The sequence below is a fragment of the Hyla sarda genome, chromosome 2 (assembly GCF_029499605.1).
Source record: "Hyla sarda isolate aHylSar1 chromosome 2, aHylSar1.hap1, whole genome shotgun sequence".
Classification (NCBI taxonomy): domain Eukaryota; kingdom Metazoa; phylum Chordata; class Amphibia; order Anura; family Hylidae; genus Hyla; species Hyla sarda.
The window spans coordinates 117736512-117757980 of NC_079190.1; the positions used below are offsets into that span (position 1 = coordinate 117736512).

Below are 21469 nucleotides of genomic sequence, written 5' to 3' on the forward strand. Positions count from 1 at the left end.
GGTCCTTTCAAAATTTTGCGTCAAATTAATCCTGTCTCTTATAAACTTCTTCTTCCCCCTTCTCTTCGTATCCCTAATGCCTTTCACGTCTCTCTTCTCAAACCACTCATCCTCAACCGTTTTTCTCCCAAATCTGTTCCTCCCACTCCTGTTTCCGGCTCCTCGGACATCTTCTCTGTCAAAGAAGTCTTGGCTTCCAAGAAGGTCAGAGGGAAAACTTTTTTTTTGGTGGACTGGGAGGGTTGTGGTCCTGAAGAGAGATCCTGGGAACCTGAGGACAACATCCTAGACAAAAGTCTGCTCCTCAGGTTCTCAGGCTCTAAGAAGAGGGGGAGACCCAAGGGGGGGGTACTGTTACGCCGAGCGCTCCGGGTCCCCGCTCCTCCCCGGAGCGCTCGCTTCACTCTCCCCGCTGCAGCGCTCCGGTCACATCCTCGGACCCGGGGCGCTGCGATTCCGCTGCCAGCCGGGGTGCGATTCGCGATGCGGGTAGCGCCCGCTCGCGATGCGCACCCCGGCTCCCGTACCTGACTCGCTCTCCGTCTGTCCTGTCCCGGCGCGCGCGGCCCCGCTCCCTAGGGCGCGCGCGCGCCGGGTCTCTGCGATTTAAAGGGCCACTGCGCCGCTGATTGGCGCAGTGGTTCCAATTAGTGTGTTCACCTGTGCACTTCCCTATATCACCTCACTTCCCCTGCACTCCCTTGCCGGATCTTGTTGCCATTGTGCCAGTGAAAGCGTTCCTTGTGTGTTCCTTGCCTGTGTTTCCAGACCTTCTGCCGTTGCCCCTGACTACGATCCTTGCTGCCTGCCCCGACCTTCTGCTACGTCCGACCTTGCTTCTGCCTACTCCCTTGTACCGCGCCTATCTTCAGCAGCCAGAGAGGTGAGCCGTTGCTAGTGGATACGACCTGGTCACTACCGCCGCAGCAAGACCATCCCGCTTTGCGGCGGGCTCTGGTGAAAACCAGTAGTGGCTTAGAACCGGTCCACTAGCACGGTCCACGCCAATCCCTCTCTGGCACAGAGGATCCACTACCTGCCAGCCGGCATCGTGACACTAACTAACCATGCATTCACTTTCTCCCTGAGTCTGCCGTGCTGTCTGGAGTCTCTCAATCTAATCACTGCAGGCTGCTCTGTAACCTCCTCCTCTCTGTTTATAGACAGGAGTCTGATAGGACAGGAGTGAGCACAGAGGAGTGATAGTCCCGCCCTCACTTACTGAACATTGTCACTGTCTGTGCTTCAGCTGGGACAAAGATGATGCTGCAGCCATACAGGATTCTGTGCTGGATGGTATGGGGACCCTAGTGATCTTTTTGTAAGCTATTTCTATATAAAGGAGATACATATTTTATGGAGTATATTAGAAAGGTTAATATTTGCCAAGATGTACAACATATAAAACGTTTTTGATTTTGACTGTGTCCATTTAAGGATTGGCAAACAAAGCAGTTTCCTGGGAACCCTATTTCTCTGGGATACCCTTTGGACTAGATACCCATGTGGAACCTCATTGTGGATCATGTAATCTTTAACTATGTTGAACCACCTGGAACCTAGACTACCAATCCAATAGAAAATTCCACATAGTTCTTCATGTTATAATACAACAAACCTAAAATAATGAGAAATTTAATAATAGCATTATATTAAGAAGTTGATATTTATTTAATGATATAAATAGACCGGTTTTGTCAGATAAGTAACTTTTCATTAAATTAAAACACGTATTTTGGTTGTGTATTTCATTTTGACTTTTACATTTAAAAAATCTTAAATGATTACAGTTTTCATTGCTATGTGAAGCAGAACTCAGTTTCTTTATTCTTATGAGGCTGACATTCAGTGTCTCATAGGAATAAAAAGAGAAAAGAACTAATGGTCTACACTGTAAGATTCGGCAAATCTCATTGGAAGTCATGTGGCTTACCTTGAAATGGACAAGAGGCTGAATATAGATGGATAAATCATGGAGACCGTTTTTTATCCTCATGATTCTTTAAACTAATCCATTTATGAACGAAGTTTAAAAAAAATTAATACATTTTTAAAACCTGCCAAGGGTGTATTAGTGGCCTAAGCCTCCATAGCTCAGACAACATACAGTATACAGTTACATAGTTACATAGTTACATAGTTAGTATGGTTGAAAAAAGACATACGTCCATCAAGTCCAACCAGGGGATTGAAGGGAAGGATGTAAGGGGATAAGGGAAAGGGATGTAGTTTTATAATTCTGCATAAGCATTAATGTTATTTTGTTCCAGGAATGTATCTAACCCTGCTTTAAAGCTGTTAATTGTTCCTGCTGTGACCAGTTCCTGAGGTAGACCGTTCCATAAATTCACAGTCCTCACGGTAAAGAAGGCGTGCCGCCCCTTTAGACTAAACCTTTTCTTCTCCAGACGGAGGGAGTGCCCCCTCGTCCTTTGGGGGGGTTTAACCTGGAACAGTTTTTCTCCATATTTTTTGTATGGGCCATTTATATACTTATATACGTTTATCATATCCCCCCTTAAACGTCCCTTCTCAAGACTAAACAATTGTAACTCCTTTAATTGCTCCTCATAGCTAAGATGTTCCATGCCCCATATTAGTTTAGTCGCGCGTCTCTGCACCCTTTCCAACTCCGCAGTGTCCCTTTTATGAACAGGCGACCAAAACTGAACAGCATATTCCAGGTGAGGCCGTACCAATGCTTTATAAAGGGGGAGTATTATGTCCCTGCCCCTCGAGTCCATGCCTCTTTTTATACATGACAATATCCTGCCGGCTTTGGAAGCAGCAGCCTGACATTGCATGCTATTTTGTAGTCTGTGATCTACAAGTACACCCAGATCCTTCTCTACCAGTGACTCTGCCAGTTTAATCCCCCCTAAGACATACGACGCATGCAGGTTATTAGTACCCAGATGCATAACTTTACATTTATCCACATTGAACCTCATTTGCCAAGTGGATGCCCAGACACTTAGTCTATCCAAGTCATCTTGTAACTTATGCACATCCTCTATAGACTGTACCGTGCTACAAAGCTTGGTGTCATCTGCAAAGATAGAAACAGAGCTGTTAATACCATCCTCTATATCATTGATAAATAAATTAAACAACAGCGGGCCCAGTACTGAACCTTGGGGTACACCACTAATAACCGGGGACCAATCAGAGTACGAATCATTGACCACCACTCTCTGGGTATGATCCATGAGCCAGTGTTCAATCCAGTTACAAACTAAAGTTTCCAAGCCCAAGAACCTTAACTTACCTGTCAGATGTCTGTGAGGGACAGTATCAAACGCTTTGGCAAAATCCAGAAACACTATATCCACAGCCATTCCTCTGTCAAGGATTCTACTCACCTCTTCATAAAAGCAAATTAGATTGGTTTGACAACTTCTATCCTTAGTAAACCCATGCTGGCTATCACTTATAATACTATTATCCCCTATGTATTCCTGTATGTAATCCCTTATAAGTCCTTCAAACAATTTACCCACAATGCACGTTAGACTTACCGGTCTATAATTGCCTGGCGAAGACCTAGAGCCCTTCTTGAAGATTGGTACCACATTAGCCTTGCGCCAGTCCCTTGGCACAATACCAGACACCAGAGAATCTCTAAATATCATGAACAAGGGTACAGATATTACTGAACTTACCTCTCTAAGAACTCTTGGGTGTAGTCCATCCGGCCCTGGAGATTTGCTTACATTTACTTTACTTAACTTACCTTGTACCATCTCTACATTAAGCCAGTTCAATATATTATATGATGTGTTACCAGCACTGACCTGACCAATGTCAGCTCCTTCTTCCATAGTATATACAGAACTAAAGAACCCATTCAGTAGCTCCGCCTTCTCTTGATCGCCCGTGACAACCTCCCCATTATCATTATTAAGGGGTCCTACATGCTCTGTCCTTGGTTTTTTTGTATTTATATATCTAAAAAAATATTTAGGATTAGTTTTGCTTTCTTCGGCCACCTGTCTCTCATTTTGATTTTTTGCTGTTTTTATTACATTTTTACAGATTATTAAGCTCCTTGTACTGTTTAAATGTTATAGCTGACCCATCAGATTTGTATTTTTTGAAGGCTATTTTTTTGTTGTTTATTGCTCTTTTAACCTCATTTGTCAGCCATGTAGGATTTAGTTTTAATTGTTTATATTTGTTCCCCTTTGGTATATATTTAGCTGTATAGTTATTTAGAGTTGATTTAAAGATGTCCCATTTACCTTCTGCATCAGCATTTGAGAACACCTCCCCCCAGTCTATGTCCTGTAGTGCAGCCCTCAACCCAGGGAAGTTTGCCTTTTTAAAGTTATATGTTTTTGCTTTCCCCGTCTGTCTTTGTTTTCTACATTTTAAGTCAAAAGTAACTATATTGTGGTCGCTATTACCAAGGTTTTCCCTCACAGTTACATTACCAACCAGCTCTGCGTTGTTGGAAATGATCAGATCCAACAAGGCATCACTTCTTGTTGGGTCCTCCACAAACTGGCCCATAAAATTATACTGCAATAAATTTAGGAATTTTCTCCCCTTTGTAGTTTTAGCCAACCCCCGGCCCCAATCTATATCTGGATAGTTAAAATCTCCCATTATTACCACTGTACCTGCCCGGGCGGCCCTCTCTATTTGTTTATACAGCCGACCTTCTATCTCTTCAGTGATATTAGGGGGTCTGTATTTCAGTATTTCCCTCCGTTTGTAATTCTACCCACAGTGATTCCACCTCCTCAGAATCATCACACACTATGGCATCGTTCACATTGACTTTCATACCACTTCTTACATACAGACAGACTCCACCACCTTTTCTGTTCATTCTATCCTTGCGAAACAATGTAAACCCCTGCAGATTAACAGCCCAGTCATGCGAGGAGTCCAGCCATGTCTCAGTGACCCCAACTATATCAATATGTTCCTCCAGTATCAAGGCCTCAAGCTCCCCCATTTTATTTGCTAGGCTTCTGGCATTTGTGAACATACACTTTACATTTCCATTAAGTTTTACACATATAGTCTCACTAATGGGATTTTCAGAGTTATTGGGGTTAATGTCATTTTTTGAGTTATAAGGGCTAATTGTACTATTTAAGTTATTGGGGCTAATGGGATTTTTTGAGTTATTGGGTCTAACGTTATTATTTAAGTTATTGGGGCTAATGGGATTTTTTGCGTTATTGCGTCTAAAGTTGTTATTTAAGTTATTGGGGCTAACGGTATTTTTTGAGTTAATGGGGCTTATTGTAGTTATTGAGTTATTGGGGCTAATGGAATTTTTTGAATTATTGGGATTACAATTTTTCGGGCTACATTTATCGTTACAGCTGGTTTGTAACGCATGAATCTCCTTATCCACTGTTCTTAACCTCCCCCCACAGGACTCCTCTCCACCCACCATTATGTCCTGACCCCTCTCTAACCTATCCATCCCACTGTCTGCTTTCTTTGCTTTATTATCCTCCCCCCACTCACCTAGTTTAAATACTCAGCCACCCCTTCCAGGATTCTCTCCCCCAGCACAGCAGACCCCCTTCCATTCAGTGATCCCCCCAACCTACGATGGCCCCGACATACGATCATTTCTACATGCGATGGTCTCTCAGAGGCCATCGCATGTTGAAGGCAGCATCAACATACGATGCTTTTGTATGTCGGGGCCATCACATAAATGGCTATCCGGCAGCTTCAGCTGCCACCGGATAGCCGTTTACGGTGCCCCGTGTGGTCCGCTGACGATCAATTACCTGTCCTCAGGACTCCAGCGCGTCCTCGTCGGCGCTCTCCATCATCATCATCACGTTGCTGCGCACGCCGTCCCGTCATCCAATAGGAGCAGCGTGCGTAGCGATGTGATGGCGGCGACGGAGAGCGAGAATGCCGGGGAGACAGAGGCCTTGCCGGAGCGTCGGGGACACCCCGGGGACGCGGCAACAGCGATAGAAGGCGACATCCAGGGAAGCGGTGACGGTCCGGAGCGGCGGGGACACATGAGTATAACCTCCAATACCAGTCGTCTTCAACCTGCGGACCTCTAGATGTTGCAAAACTACAACTCCCAGCATGCCCGGACAGCCGTTGGCTGTCCGGGCATGCTGGGTGTTGTAGTTTTGCAACATCTGGAGGTCCGCAGGTTGTAGACCACTGTCCTATACAGTAACCCCCCGACATGCGATGGCCCCGATATATGATCAAATCGACATACGATGGCCTCTCAGAGGCCATCGCATGTCGATGTCAGCATCGACATACGATGCTTTTATATGTCTGGGCCATCGCATTAACTGCTATCCGACAGCGCAAAATGCTTAAGCTGCTGTCGGATAGCAGTTTAAGCATCCCGGACAGGTTCACTTACCTATCCCCGCTGCTCCGGGTCCACTTCGTGATCCTCCGGCGTCTTCTGCATCTTTTCCGGGGTCCGGGCCTCGCTTTCCGGCATCGTTATTACGTCGTGCGCACGCCGTGCCAGCGCAGCAGCGTAATAATGTCACCAGAAAGCGAGGCCCGGACCCTGCAGAAGATGCGGAAGAAGCCGGAGGACCCAGAAGAAGACGCCGGAGCAGCGGGACAGCAGCGGTAGCCCCTGGGACAGCATCGGGAGCGGTGAGGACCTGGTCCGGAGCGGCGGGAACAGGTGAGTATAACTTCCTATACTTTACATTGCACGAATCCCTCAGCATACGATGGATTCAACAAACAATGGGTCGTTTAAAAAAAATTACCATCGTATGTTGAGGGACCACTGTACTTTCCATTGCACGGATCCCTCAACATACAATGGTTTCAACAAATGATGGTTCATTTGGAACGGATTACCTTTGTATGTTGATAACACTGTATCTTATTTTAGCATATGGCAGTTATTTTGTGCTAAATCTGTAGGCTAAACTATGTACACCCACGTCTATCATGTAACTTCATAAGAAGCCTCTTTGTAGCAGCATCACACCTGACATCTGATCTAGTTACGGATAATACTTGCTCTTTTCTTTAGATTGTGTGATCCATTGACCCTTGGTTACAGTGCGCCTCAGGCTTTTTGGAAACATATAATAAAATCCCTGATGTAGAAGAATTTTATGCTTGTTCTATAAAGAGGGCAGTTATCTCTACCCAGCCCTGCCCTTGCAGTAATGATGTGTACACACCAGTAATCCTTCACATCCTGAACCTTTCAAGAGAATCCCCCCCCCCTCCCCGATACCAAGTCAATCAGCTTTTCCGCTTGAGAGCCCTGCATAGTAATGCGGAAAGCAGCACCCAGCACAAGACAGGCATCAGCAGATCTACTGGGAATAGTGGAATGGAATAAAGAAAATGCAGTCATCCATATTCATATCATTACACATTCCTCAGCTTTTGTTTTCCTTTAAAAAAGTTCCAAGTCCTGAAGTAAGATGTTTAAGATGTTTTAAGAGGTTTTGAGGTAATATACAGTATCTGAAATGTTACAGTTTACATCTCCACTCACATTTATAGGTTTCAAGAAAGTTTAGATATGAAAGCTGTATCTCACTGTAGACTGGAATGGTTAAAGCAGTTCAACAATGGGAAAACCCCCAATTTCTCCTATTTCATCTACCTGGATTTGTGAGAAGTCTGGGGGATTTGAATATCACTTAATTTCTAGATTTTGGGCAGGATCACACGTAACGGATCCACAGTGTATTTTACGTTGTAGATCTGCCGATGACCCAACCCATAGTGTGCCTCCAGCTGTTGCCAACACCCCCACCCTGCCTCCCCCCGCCCCCTTGCGTGCTCGCAGCGGCAGTCTGCCGCTCCAAGCAGCCACACATAGGCCTGCAAGTGGCTGATTGTACTCGCAATGTACTCAGATATCGCGGAGGAGCCGCTTTGGGATGGGGCAACAGCTGGAGGCACACTATGGGTCGGATCACCGGCGGATCTGCAGCATAAAATACACTGCGGATCCATTATGTGTGACCCTACCCTTACAGGGGAAGTGTTTCGTGTTAAGTTCAATCACCTACTGGTTGCCTTCATTCCACAGCTCTTAGGTTAAAACACACTGCATTGGGCACTACAATTGGCACCTACATCCAAATCTTCATGTAAATACTGTAGCTTAAAATGTGCCAAAAGACTTCTACTATTCAGATGTATGAAAAAAGATTACCATATGATTGTCAATTATAATTTCTTAAAGGGGTATTTAGAGATTTTTCTTTATTTAACTATGCTACAGGGGCTGTAAAGTTAGTGTAGTTCATATAGTGTTGGCCAGAAAACACTGGTCTATTGCACGATAAGGAATACAGGTGTGTTTCAATGGGTGGGGTGGCTGATGTGTGGGAGGGAGAAAAGTGATCTTACACTTACAAACAGGGTATCATGGTACTTATAGTCTAAGGGAACGAACTCCCACAGCATTAGCCACAGTGTTATGGTAATCTCACAACAGCCATTTAGCCACCAGACAAGTGCAGATCCTTCCCAGGCATGTCTATTACTCTCTGCCAGGTAAACTAAATTGAATGTGGAGATGGGTAAAGAAGTATGAAAATGTAGCCTCCTCCAAAAAGACAAAATCTCATTTTAAAGGGGTACTCTGCTGCTCCGGAGTTTGGAACATTTTGCTCTGAACGCTAGGAGAGGGCGGCGGGGGGTCGTTATGTCATGCTGTGCCCCCTGAATGCAAGTTTGGGAGGAGGCATGATGGCCACCACGCCCCCTCCCATAGACTTGCATTGAGGGTGCGTGATGTGACATTATGAGGGGCGTGCAGGGACTTCACGACCCCTCTGCCAGAACCCAAGGTTCTAGGAGATAAGATGTCTAGGGGTGGAGTACCCCTTTAAATAAGGCAGAGTATTCTCTTAAAGGAGAAGACATCCATCTGTAGACAGCTATTTTGTGGTTCTTGCCCCTTGCCAGTACAGAGTAGTTATTGGTTGGCTAGAGAGATGTCTTTGATGCAGCTTGGAAGTGCTGTTTCACATTACCTGAAAATTGGTCTTTATACAATATCTAAGTCTCTATTGTGAAACTATACCTTACTTCCCCCCAAGCTGCAACAAAGACATCTCTTGTTTAATGGTTTGGTTGTGTGTATGAAAGAAAAGCAAATCTATGTCTGCTATAACTGAGGCATCCCAGCAATGTAATGGCAGGGTACCATCAGGTTGTCACGGCACAAGGCCTCTGCTGCTGCCTTTACAGATCAACTAATACAACTAATACAGCTGTACCAGTAGAGCTCTGATTTATACATGCAAGGCACATGTATTGCGTTGATCTTTGTAAGCAATAAAACGATTCCTTATAAAAGTACCATAGGGGAGATAAAAAATATATAAACAAAAAAAGTTTTAAAAAAAGTTTTAAAACATATTACAGAAATTCCTTTCGAAATAAAAATGTAAATCCTCACCTTTTTCCATCTTCCAAATAAAAAAGTAAACAGTAATTAAACAAATTAACAATCAAACATATTTGATATTGTGGTAACTAGGAATGAGCGAATCGAATCTGAGGAATCCGAATTCATTATGAAGTTCAGGAAAAATTTGATTCGTAACAAATGCTAATATCGCCGCGATTGGATCGCACAAATTGCTTCATTAAACTCCATTTAGTGCAGTCCAGGCTCCAGGGCATCTAAAATGGCAGATCCACATGTAAGCACATAGGGCAAGGAATCCTGGGAAGGCAGGAACAAGGGTCAGCGGGATGACCCTGAATCATATGCAGCATGCAGCCTATCAGCAGACAGCCAACCTTGTGATGTCCAGCAGCAGTTCACCTCCTAGTCACATCAGCATTCTATTACAGAGAGGGACAGAGAACAGTGTGTTGCACAGAAAAGCTTTTTTACAGCAGCGATTCACCTCAAGCCAAAATCCAGCCTAGAAGCACTGATAGGGAAGAGACTGAAACGGAGAGAGAGAGAGTGCAATTTTGGGTGTAGTACCCAGCGACTATGTGCTGCAGCACTGGTGTGTACAGTTGGTGTTGTACACAAATACTGTTTTAAGTGTACTGGAGCGCATTGTCCTCCCCTCATAAGTGCATACCACATACATACATCTAAATGTTCTACTATTTTGTTCCTGTTAAAGTCTTAAGGGCCTAGATACTGTAAAAGGCCATGCAAAAGTAAACAACGGCTGGTGTTTGTTGTACACAAATAATGTTTTAAGCGTACTGGAGCACATTGTCCTCCCCTCATAAGTGCATACCACATACATACATCTAAGTGGTGTACCATTTTGTTACTGTTAAAGTCTTAAGGGTCTAGATACTGTGAAAGGCTAGGCAAAAATTACACACCTGCTGGTGTTGTAGACAAATACTGTTTTAAGCGTACTGGAGCGTATTGTCCTCCCCTCATAAGTGCATACCACCTACATATAACTAAGTGATGTACCATTTTGTTCTTGTTAAAGTCTTAAAGGGGTACTCCTTTGGAAAAAAAATTAAATCAACTGGTGCCAGAAAGTTAAACAGATTTGTAAATGTAAAAATCTTAATCCTTCCAGTATTTATCAGCTTCTGTATGTTGCACAGGAAGTTCTTTTATTTTTGAATTTCCTTTCTGTCTGACCACAGTGCTCTCTGCTGACACCTCTGTCCATTTTAGGAACTGTTCAAAGTTGGAGCAAATCCCCATAGAAAACCTATTCTGCTCTGGACAGTTCCTAAAATGTACAGAGTTGTCAGCAGAGAGCACTGTGGTCAGACAGAAAGGAAATTCAAAAAGGAAAGAGTTTCCTGTGCAATATATAGCAGCTGATGAGTACTGGAAGGATTAAGATTTTTAAATAGAAGTAATTTACAAATCTGTTTAACTTTCTGGCACCAGTTGATTTAAAAAAGAATGTACCCCTTTAAGGGCCAAGATACTGTGAAAGGCCAGCCAAAAGTACACACCTGCTGGTGTTGCAGAGCGCATTGTACTCCCCTCATATACGCACTAAGTACTAAGTACTAATGCAGAGAAGTGCCAGGACATGCACAGAGGAGTGGCAGAGGCCTAAATTCATCAGGTAGAGGTAGCAGCAGACTAGGAGTGAGTGGCAGCAGGGGTCGCAGCAAGAGGCCTGAGCCCTGGTATCAGCTATCGGTCGTGTCTCGACCAGCAACTCATCTGCAGTCATCGATTGGTTAACACGGTTATCCACTTCATCACAAGTGAAATCTGACACCCCCAGTCAACAGTCGGTGGGTTACTCAGACACAACCATCAGTTAGCATGGCCCGGCAGTCCCTGTCCTCCCATTGCCTCTTTCCTATGCTGTTCCCTTCCCCACAGAAGTATCTTATGTTGTGGGTTCAGCTCCACTATTTAGGGAGGATGATATACTAGAAGACAGTCAGCAGCTACTGCCCAGCCAAGAAGTGGAGGAGACATCTGCCGCTTCCTCCGCTAGGCGTGCAAGAAGTGATGAGGAGAGTGGCTTTGGAGGTAGTGTTGAGAGCGTACAGGCTCCTGAAGCAGACACTTTTGAAGAACCTGAGGAGGACATCAGTGACGTGCAGACACACCTCGATGATGATGAAGCCGATCACACTTGGGAACCGGACTTGGGAACCGGATGCAGAAGGTAGCAAGATGGTAGCATGTCAGTCAGTTAATACAGCATGGTGGCAGAAGTGGAAAGTCTGGAGCCAAACGTGCCCGGGGTAGACAACCTGCTTCGCGGAAGCCTACCTTCCCGGGAGGTAGTGGAACAAGGGTTCCTGGAGTCGGCGGCAGTAGCAGTCAATCAGTGCGGACTGTTGGGAAAATCAGCTACTCAGCGGTGTGGCAGTTTTTCATCAAGCATCTGGAGGATGTTAACCTGGCCACATGCAAGATGTCTCGGCAGAAGGTGAAGCGTGGACAGGTTCCCAATGTTAGCACCACAGCCCTGCGTCAACATATGCAGCGTCATCATAAAGCGGCCTGAGAGAACCGTGGTTCCGTTGTGGTGGTCAAGCCTGCTGCATCACCCAGTGGCACGCCGCTCCCTATTTCAGCCAGCCAAGACTCCACCACCTCAGCCGAAGGGAGCTGTGTGTCATACCCATCTTCTGTCGCTCCAGATGCTCCTGCTCCTCCTACAGCGATTCAGTCCTTCTGCCAGCAATCCATCGGAAAAGTCATGTCCAAGAGACAACAGTATGTGCCCACTCATCCAACGGCGCAGAAGCTGAATGTGCTCCTGTTAGAGTTCCTGGTGCTGCAGTCCCTCCCTTTTCAAGTGGTGGACTCTGCACCTTTCAGAGAATTGATGGCTTGTGCTGAGCCGAGGTGGAGAGTCCCAAGTCGTAATTTCTTTGCGAAGAAGGCAGTTCCAGCCCTGCATAATTTTGTGGAAGAGAAGGTGGTCCAGTCCTTGAGCCTGTCGGTGCGTACCAATGTGCACGGCAGCGCCGACGTGTGAAGCTGTAACTACGGTCAGGGACAATACATGTCCTTTTCGGCCCACTGGGTAAATGTGGTTCCTGCACAGCCACAACACCAACTTGGACAGGTCATGCCGTTTCCTCCTCCACGCCCTCAGGCCATTGGTCCTATGACAGTGTGCGACTCCGCCTCCTCATCCTCCACCGTGTCCTCAGCCTCCACTGCACGGAAAAGTCTCAGTGCCCCTCCAGCATACCATGGTTTGCCTTGGCGAACGGAGTCACACAGGGGAGGAACTGATTCATCAAGAAATCCAATTATGGCTCACTCCACAAAAACGGGAAATGGGAACCATGGTGACTGACAACGGGAAGAACATCTTGTCTGTGCTGAAACAAGGAAGCCTGAGATATGTGCCCTGCATGGCACACGTGTTCAATCCGGTTGTCTGGGGTTACTGAAGTGTTCCCCCCCATCTGCAAGACATTCTAACAATGGGAAGGAAACTTTGAATGCACTTCAGCCAGTCGTAAACCGCAAAGCACACCCTCCTTGAGCTGCAGCGTCAGAACGGTATCCCCCAACATAGTCTCACTTGCTACGTTTCCACACGTTGGAATTGCACCCTCCATATGTTGGACCGACTATACGAACAGAGAAAAGCCATCACCGATTTCTTGATAATCCAAGCAGACAGGGGGACTCCCCTGTGTAACTTCAATGTCAACCAGTGGCAGCTCATACGTGACACCTGCCGTTTGCTCAGGCCCTTTGAGGAAGCCACATTATTAGTCAGCCGCCAGGATTATGGGATAAACGATGTTATTCCACTGCTTCATTTACTACAACACGTGTTGGATACGATTGCTGGTCAGGGCACTGGAGACATAGCGGCTACATCTCACAGCCACATGAGCCCTGTGGGGGCTGAACTGGAGGAGGAGTAGGGGAGGGGCACAGTGGAGCACAGTTTAGGTTTCGCGAAATGGGTGGTTTTTCTAGTCATCTGACAGGAGAGGAGGAGCAGGAGCAGCTAGAGGAGGTAGAGGGTTATGAGGAAGGAGAGACAGAGGACCCAGACACATCGTGGCAGTATGCAGTGGAGATGGAGGCAGGAAGTCGCTATGAGCCACTTGCACAAATGGGACAATGCATGCTCACATGCTTGCATAGTAACTTCCGAATTGTCACCATTCGGCAGCAGGATGACTTCTGTCTCTTCACCTTATTGGACCCTCACTACCAGCACAAAATGGGGGCCTTTTTTATACCCACTGAGAGGTAGGACGAACTGACCTACTACAGAGACATCCTACACAGACAATTGGCCAATGCCTATCTGCGCCATCGTCCATCCTCTCACAGGTCTGACTCGGGGGTCCCTCTGCGCTCATCTTCCACTGCCATGGCTGCTGGGGAGGGGTGGGATGGCAGGAGCAGTACCAGCTCCATCAGCAGCAGCCTGAGTCTACAGTCGCTGATGACTTTCTTCACCTGCATAGTGAAGCAACTCATCAGCAGCAGGTAGACCTGGAGCAGGACCTGAACCAGCAGGTGGAGGCATACCTTGAGATGATCATGCCAACACACATTGAAGAGCCACTGGACTTCTGGGCAGCCAAGCTTGATTTGTGGACACAACTATTAGAGTTTCTGCCCGGCCAGTAGTGTGCCATCAGAGCGGGTGTTTAGTGCAGCGGGAGACATAGTAACCCCAACGAGAACTCATCTGTCCACCAAAAATGTGGAGAGACTGAACTTTGGGAAAATGAATCAGGCATGGATAAGCCATGATTTTCCCCCACCAATGCCTGATGCATCAGAGTAGATTGACCATGCTGCCACACCAACACTTCACAAATATGGATAGTGCTAAACATATTTAAGGTGCTGCTCCCCAGTTACAGACATTCCTCGGCATCAGACCACAAGTCAGTATTGAGGATATTATGCATTAGCTAAAACGTAACTTTTCTTAGGATAAAATATATGGACGCAATTTAAAAAAAAAAATCAAACAAATGGAACGGTGTGCAAAAAACACCATGTGCCATCTACACCACCAAGTATTGATGTGATGCAAAGACCTCTAAAAGGTAGAAGGGAGCAATGTATGGTAACAATGTCCCCTGTAAGGCCCTACTCTCGCATTATTAATTCCCTTCTTGGCAAGTGTTACTCGCCCTAAAAAGGGCAGCCCCACACAGGAACCTCTCCCTATTTCCACCTACAAACACTGCCATTTCACAGGGTTTTTAGGTGGAAATAGGGAGAGTTTCCTGTGTGGGGCTGCCCTTTTTAGGACGAGTAATACTTGCCAAGAAGGGAATTAATAGGGTGAGAGTAGGGCCTTACAGGGGAATTTTTTACCCCCACCTGCTACAATGGACAATACTTTGTTCCCTTCCACCTTTTCGAGGAAAGTGTTACTCGTCTTAAAAAGTGCGGCCCCACACAGGAACCAATCCCTTTTTCCACCTAAAAAACCTGGGAAATGGCAGTGTTTGCAGGTGGTAATAGGGAGAGGTTCCTGTGTGGGGACGCCTTTTTTAGGGCGGGTAACACTCGCCAAGAAGGGAATTAATAATGCAAGAGTAGGGCCTTACAGGGGAAGATTTTACCCCCACCAGTTACAATGAACCATACGTTGTTCCCTTCCGCCTTTTAGAGGTCTTTGCATCACATCAATACTTGGTGTGTTGGTGGCACATAGTGTTTTTTGCACACCTTTCCTTTTGTTTTATTTAAAAAAAACTTTTTGGTACATATATTTTATCCTAAAAATATTATTAAACGTTAAGTTTTACGTAATGCATATCCTCAATACTTACTTATGCACAATAACACTTTTAGAAAATAGACTGTTTTCTTCTGCCTACCTGCCTCAGCTACTGTTCTGATCCAGCCACCCACATGATGCCACACATCTGATGCCAAGTTCTATTTTTTTCACCCACCTTCGTCACCGGGTACTGGTATTGCCACCCACCGCCCCACTATGTCAAGGATCACTTTCAAGACTCCTGACGTTGCTGATGCAACCTCCAGGCTGTCTCATACTGCCACCATATGTTCTCCTAATGCAGATGCCAGCCCCAGGCTATCTCATTCTTCCACCTCCAGGCTGTGTCATTCAGCCACAATATAGTCTCCTTATGCTGCCGCCAACTCTAGACTGTGTCATTCAGCCACTATATGGTCTCGTCATGCTGCTGACAACTCCAAGCTGTGTCATTCAGTGACTATATGGTCACCTCATGCTGCCGCCAACGCCAGGCTGTGTCATTTAGCTACTATATGGTCTCCTCCTGCTGCCACCAACTCCAGGCTGTGTCATTCAGCAACTATATGGTCTCGTCATGCTGCCGCCAACTCCAAGCTGTGTCATTCAGCCACAGTGCTCTGCGACAGTGATTCTAATAGCGACATCTCTAATCTGCTTGTCATACTGAATAACAGTATTATTTCACTAACCCAGCACACATCCTATGCATGTTACAGCAAGGTAAAGTGTTCTACACCCCTATTGAGGCTCTCTGTAGGCCAGAAATAACAGTTTTTAATACAGATCCACCGCAAATAAATTTGGACCGAACTGAATTTCTTCAGAAAATTCGGCAAATCGGCCGGATCCAATTTTTCAAAAATTCGCTCATCTCTTGTGATAACTGTCCAAACTATTAAAATGTAACATTACTGATCCAACAAGGTCCACGGCATAAATACAAAAAAAGAATACCAAACATCAAAATGCTATTTTTTTCCCTGTAGAATAAAGACAGTGTGTCAGTTGTGCAATTGCATTTTTTTTACTTCTTTGTGCTATAATATATGGTTTCACTTTCAGTGTCAGTACAACTTTTCCCTAAAAAAAAAAAAGCTCTCATTTGACTCCCGAAAGGGTCGCAGAACCTGAGGAAGAAGTAAAAAAAACGAAATAAAGAGAGTTGGGAAAATTTTTAAAGTAGTAAAACAAAACAACTATTTTCATTTGGTATAATTGTAGTCATAATGATGTACAGAATAAAGCTACCATGTCAGTTTTACCACACAGTGAACTCAGGAAAAAACAAGTGCCCCCCAATTGCCTTTTCCTTTTCAATTTCACCTTCCAAATTATTTTTCTTATGGTTTTGTGACATATTTATGAACAAATATAGGGTGAAAAAATACAACTTGCACATACAGCAGTAGCTGCCTCCATTGCACAGAACAAGGCAACAAGGCCAATATCTCCTGAAAGACTGCAGCGATTTTCACCTGGAAAAAAGCATTAGAAACAGGGTCACGCACACTCTTTACCCACACTATCTACCAGGTTAGTGCTGGTCACCCTGCTGTCAGATTCCATTTAAAATATAACAGCTGAGCCTTGATTAGCTGCTTTGGGGAAGTCACACCAACTTTTGTCTCAGACAGTTTTTATAGCCATTTTTTGTTTTTATACTCTAACAAAAGCTACAACCAAAAATCAATTATTTTAAGTTGAAGCATATTTTGGGCCATGTATAGCCGGAATTATATCCCAAATTAAAATTTAATAAAAATCAAAAATAGGGAAACAGAAACATAGCCGAACATCCACAGTTTGTATTTTTATCTACTTGCTTCTCAGCATAATTTCCAAAACTAACAGGTTGTTAGTATACATTTTGATCAAAAAGTACAAGCCCACTTGCCATGTCAAGGCCACCTAGTCAGAGTGGGTCCCTAACCTAACACTGGCATAGCACCTTGCGGCGACCACCACCTCCCTGACACCAAGCCCACAGGGGGAATGACCCAGTGGCCAGGCAGCCCCACTGATGCCTGACCAAGCCCTCGGCTCCAGGCCACACCACCCCACAGAAGAAGCATCACAGTAACATGTGGCGGCCATTGTTGCTGAGATGCTTTGTCTGTGGGATGGTGTGGGCTGGAGCTGGGGGCTTGGTCGGGCAGCAGTGGGGCTGCGTGGCCACTGGGTCATTCCCCCTGCTGGATTGGTGTTGCGGAGGCAGTAGCCACCGCCGGATGCTGCACTAGTGTTAGGTTAGGGATCCACTCTGAATAGGTGGCCTTGATATGGCGAGTGGACTTGTACTTTTTGATCAAAATGTATACTAACAACCTGTTAGTTTTTGAATTTATGCTGAGAAGCAAGTAGATCAAAATACAAATGGTGGATGTGGGGCTAAGTTTCTGTTTCTCTATTTTTAAATTATAATTTAATGTTGGGACGTAAATGTCTAAAAAAAAAAAAAAAAAAAGCCCTGACACTTAATTGTATGTCTATAACAATTAGGCTGTGGTTACACGTTGACAATGATTCTTAATACAGCTTAGACACAGCTGTACTGACATAAACAGCATAGTAAACGTGGTTAATATGTGCCATTTAGACATATTTGGTGGTAGATTTGCTGGCATATACCCCTCACATGAACCTCAAACATGGTGTGAATCTCTCCTTTATGTAAATGATTGTTCAGTATATAGTAGCCTGCGCCATGAAAGTCTGCAGTGATGCACCCATATTACTTCTTATGTCGTTCTCTCCATGTCTTATTTCTATTGCCAAAACTTTCATACACAAGTCTCTTCTAAAACTTTAATCCAAATTAATCGTCTCCCCTGCCCCCTAGAGAATTATTGTGCTGTTCCTTCAGGGGATAAGTTCCCCAGTTGAAATGCATTTCTCCTTGCATATATTAATGCCTGCTTTGCATACGCAATACAAATTAGCTTGAATATATTTGAGCAATGAACCTGTACATGCCAATTTGGTAATTTATTCTGCTACGGGTGAAGAAACCGAACGTCGCAAACCTCTCATGTATCCAGATCTGTTTTTTCTGCCAGACATCTACGTTGCGTGTTGTATCAGTTCATCAGAAGCAAGAGATGGTGTGAGGTGATAGGAGTAGCTGGTCAAAAATGAAAAACAACAGTTTGCACAGAGGAATAAGTAAAACCAAGGCATTTATGCACTAAAGTGGCTCAGTAAATGGAGAAATGATTTTCACCATGGCAAGCAAAATCCCGCAGTCGCTCACATGTCATTTATTGACTAGATATGACTATACTATTGTGCACAATGATTAATAATGGTATATTGCGTACCAGTATATTTGGAGAAAAGATGTAAAAAAAATATGTATAGTTGATTACAAATGATAAACTTCTAAACAACTTAGCTTCAAAACAAGTGGCATTCATTTACAACCCTGTCGAGTGGGCCTCAACAACCAACACCATATAGAGAACATGCAAAAGGTCTATGAGTGCAAGAGCTGTGCTCGCTGCATAGACAGTGACTGAATGACCACTCACAGTCAATGACACACATCAGCGATCACACTGATGTCAGTAATTAACCTCTTTAATACCTTGATCTTGGCATGTAAGAGTTCATGTAACTATAGCATTGAACAGTAGAAGAAATTATTGCTTCTAACAGTTCCTATGTGAACTTAAAAAGTGTAAATAAAATAATTAAACAAGTAACTATACAAATGCCCTTCCCCTAATAAAAATAAAAACCACCCCTGTTTACCCATTAAAAAAAACATGTAAACATGTTTGGTATTTCCATGTGAAGAATTGTCTTACCTATTAGAATAAAATATTATTGATACTGAATGTGAATGACATGAATGAAAAAAAGCCAAAATAGCTTTTTTATTTTTATTTTTTTGTAATCATATCACATTTCAGAAAAAAAATAATAAAAAGCGATCAAAAAGTCCCATTTAAATTCCTAAAATGGACAGAGGTATCAGCAGAGAGCATGTTGTCAGACAGAAAGGAAAGTCAAAAAGAAAATAACTTCCTCTATAGTATATAGCATCTGATAAGTAACTGCTGCATATTAAATTTATTGCAAATGCGTATTTCTGTGCTAGCAAAGTCTATGGGAGTAATAATAAACATCCATATAAATAGCTTGCACTGAAATAAGCATGTGTGCCAAATACGCAGCAGTTACGCTACATTTGACCCTACCCTAAAAGCTTTTTTTTTCATCTTCTATAAGGATGTGCATCCAGATGATGATGAAGAAGAGCTTTCATTTTAAATATCCTGAACTAGTATTTCTCAACCTGTGGTTCTCCAATAGTAGTAGTTTTACTACAATTGGAGAAAGCGGTTTTGAAATATTCGAGGTTCTGGGCAATAATCCCATAGCTCCGGAGAAGGCTTATCAGTTTCTGCAAAGTTGAAGAGATTATCTATATATATAAAAAGAGAAGGCCTGACTCACTGACTCATCAACGCCCAGTCTAAACCCTTAGACCTAGAAAGCTGAATTTTTTCAGGTGTTGTTTTTAAGACGTACACGAGGAATAAGAAAGGATTTTCGAAATTCAACCCTTAAGGGGTAAAAAAGAGGTTGAAAGTTTGTATGGAAGTCCATCATTTTTGAAGCTAGAAGCATGAAACTTTGTTTTTAGGCTAAAAATAAGAGATAAAGAAACACGTGTTTTAATGTTTTCTAAAATTCTACACCTGAAAGGGTGAAATGGGAGTTCAAAGTTTGTATGAATTAACCTCTTGCCGCAGAATGCTGGGTATACCCGGTGCTGCGGCACGGGAGGGTTATGAAGCGAGCGCAGGAGCTTAGCTCGCATCATACCCGCACGGTCCCAGCTAATACTTGCCGTTCCGGCAGATGTCCGGCATTAACTCTTTAGAAGTGGCGATCAAAGTTGAAAGAATTGGGGTTGTTTGGATGCCCGTAGACTTTACCCAGAGCAGCCTCATTACTATAGGATCGTAAAAAGTAGATCTATGTTACCCCAAATTTAATGCAAGTGAAGCCGCGGGCAAAAGCTAATAGTTTATAAAGACTTTTACATCAATAATTCTGTCATTGGAACAACCAGAACTACATGGCTAGAGACTGAATTTCAGGGTGAATTCAGTTCTTTTTTGCAATTTTATGGACTCTCAAAGAACCCCTTTTATAGCAGGATTTTCTCCTCGCTGCTGTGGAGCCACACAGTACATCCAGGAGCTCAGGCCACCCGGCTGCCATGGTGGTGTTAAATACAGATGTGCCCAATGGTTTGACACTTCAGGAGAAACAGGGTACTGGAGAAAATCCAGCGTAGGAAGCAGTAATTGCTGGATGATATGCAAAAGCTTAAAGGATAACTCCAGGATGTAACAACTTATCCCCTATCCAAAGGATAGGGGAAAAGTGTTAGATCGCGGGGTCTGACCTCTGGGGCCCCCCGCGATCTCCCGCATGGAGCCCCAGCTCCCTGCATGAAACAAGCATTTTCGACCACAGAACGAAGCTGCGGCCAACACGCCCCCTCCATGCAGTTCTGTGGCAGAGCCGGAGATTGCCGAAAGCAGCTCTCCCACAGAGCTGCATGGATGGGGTGTGTCGGTCGCCGATTCGTGCTGAGAACAGGGGGACCCGTGTGGAAGATCGCGGGGGGCCCCAGCGGTCGATAGGGGATAAGTTGTTACATCCTGGAGTTATCCTTTAAGAAGCAGATAGCAGAAGTTACAAGTAAAATTAAACATTTGAAACCATGGAAGAGAACAAAAATATGCAAAAGAATTGCAATGGGAAGAAAAAAGTTCAACATGGACCCTCAAAAGGTACCCAGTTCTTCACTGAGAATGAGCTCCTGGCAAATACATGTGAGATGATTTTTCAGTTTTGTACAAATTGGAAGGAATTAAACAAAGCTGCTATTGAAGACTATTTGTGGGAAAGAGATGACTTCAAAATCTGTATATGGAATGTATTTGTGGAGCTTCACGAATTCACAGACTTTAATTTGGTGCAGGCACTTAGTCAGTTCCTGTAGAGTTTTCGCTTACCAGAAGAATCCCATAAGATTGTTTGTTTGATGGAGGACACGTGTTGTGTTTTGCCATCATCCTGTTAAATACCAGTCTGCACAATCCCAATACATGCGATCAGACACTTATCCCCTATCCACAGGATAGGTACTCAGCCCCCAATGTCACCCAGCTTCTCCCATTATTCAATACAATTATAAAAATAAATGTATTTGGTATTCCCGCATGTGCAATCATCTGAACTATAAAAATATAATATCATTATTACATCATTATTGATTATTGATAACATTATTAACC

General features: G+C 44.2%; 1 pseudogene; it reads left to right on the top strand.

Annotated features, from left to right (window-relative positions):
- Nucleotides 1-20382: 20382 nt before the first annotated feature.
- LOC130357398 (cytohesin-1-like) lies at nucleotides 20383-21255 on the top strand (annotated as a pseudogene).
- Nucleotides 21256-21469: the final 214 nt, after the last annotated feature.